The following is a 2,093-nucleotide window of genomic DNA, read 5'->3' as shown; positions in this document are numbered from 1 at the left end:
AGAGATAGACTCATCACTCGGTAGGATTTTTATCACTTAGGCGAGCACTGGGCTGCAACTAAGCCCTCGAGTGAGAGGCAGACTCGTCACTCGGTAGGATTTTTATCACTTAGGCGAGCACTGGGCTGCAGCTAAGCCCCCGAGTGAGAGGCAGACTCATCACTCGGTAGGATTTTTATCACTTAGGCGAGCACTGGGCTGCAGCTAAGCCCCCGAGTGAGAGGCAGACTCATCACTCGGTAGGATTTTTATCACTTCGTCTTAGGCGAAATAGATTTGCAGCTAAGGTAATTTGTACAAAAGAAATAAACAACAATCATTCGGAAGAAGTAAATTATGTCTTTTGATAGTCAAACTAAAAGGTATTTCTTATTACATCTCATCATTCTAAATATTTAAGAATAGAAAGGGCGGAGCAGATCCGCATTCTAAGCGCGTGGCTCATCTTTATTATGTTCGAGTTGAAGAGATGGTATGCTCCGTTGTGGAGCACCTTGGTGATGACGAAAGGGCCTTCCCAAGCAGGAGCAAGCTTGTGAGGTCTTTGCTGGTCCACTTGAAGAACCAGGTCTCCTTCTTGAAATGCTCGACCCCTCACATTTCTAGCGTGAAATCTACGCAAGTCTTGCAATAAATGGTCGACCGGATCAAGGCCATCTCTCTTTCTTCTTTCAAGAGGTCGACTGCATCTTGCCGAGCTTGTTCTGCTTCTTCTTCTGAGAAGAGTTTGACTCGAGGTGCATTGTGGAGCAAATCACTGGGGAGCATGGCTTCAGCTCCATAGACTAAGAAGAATGGAGTCCTTCCAGTCGACCGGTTAGGGGTTGTCCTCAACCCCCACAACATGGATGGGAGCTCGTCGACCCAGGCTCCCGCTGCATGTTTCAGGTCACACATCAACCGAGGCTTCAATCCTTTGAGAATCAATCCATTCGCCCGCTCGGCCTGTCCATTCGACTGAGGATGAGCGACCGAAGCATAGTCGACTCTCGTGCCTTGGGAGGCGCAAAAGGCTTTGAATTCTTCAGAATCGAAGTTCAAGCTGTTATCCGTGATGATGCTGTGCAGAACACCATATCTGAATATAAGTTCCCTGATGAAACTCACAGCTGTGCTTACTTCAAGGCTTTTGATGGGCTTGGCTTCGATCCACTTGGTGAACTTGTCGACTGCTACTAGCACATGAGTAAATCCCCTCCTGCCTGTCTTCAAAGGTCCAAAGTCCCTAGAGTGTGAAAGGCCAGACGAGTGGAATTGTTTTTAGAGCTGACGCAGGTTTATGAGACATGTTGGAGTAAAATTGGCAGCCTTCACACTTGTCCACTATTTCCTTAGCCATCTCGTTGGCCCGCAGCCAGTAAAATCCAGCTCGGTATGCTTTGGCCACGATGGTCCGAGAGGACGCGTGGTGACCACAGGTTCCCGAGTGAATATCATTGAGGATCACTCGACCTTCCTCTGGCGTGATACACTTCTGGAAAACTCTAGTTGCACTTTCTCTCAACAATTGCCCCTTTATCACAGTAAAGGCCTTAGATCACCGGACGACCTGTCGAGCCTCTTCTTCTTCCTCCGGAAGTTCTTTCCTAAGAATGTATGTGATGTACGGCACTGTTCAGTCGGGAGTGATGACCAGAACCTCCATGACTAAGTCGACCACGACTGGGATGTCAACTTCAGTCGGATCTGTAGCACTCTTGGGCTGTGGCGACTCTTCTGTGAAGGGATCCTCCTGAACCGAAGGTGAATGAATATGTTCCAGAAACACATTGCGGGGGATGGCCTCTCTCTTGGAACCTATCTTCGCCAACTCATCTGTAGCTTGATTTTTCAATCGGGGCACATGGTGAAGTTCCAACCCCTCAAACCTCTTTTCCAGCTTCCTGACAGCGTTGCAGTAACCAGTCATGGCTGGACTTCTGACATCCCATTCCTTCATCACCTGGTTAACCACCAAATCTGAATCGCCATACGCCATGAGGCGACGGAGGCCGAGTGAGATGGCCATACGCAACCCATATAGAAGTGCTTCGTATTCTGCTTCATTATTGGAGGAATCAAAGTGAATCTAGAGAACGTAATTGAGCTTGTCT

Source organism: Triticum dicoccoides, chromosome 3B, assembly GCF_002162155.2.
Source record: "Triticum dicoccoides isolate Atlit2015 ecotype Zavitan chromosome 3B, WEW_v2.0, whole genome shotgun sequence".
Lineage (NCBI taxonomy): Eukaryota > Viridiplantae > Streptophyta > Magnoliopsida > Poales > Poaceae > Triticum > Triticum dicoccoides.
Note: the sequence above shows the minus strand (reverse complement) of the source record.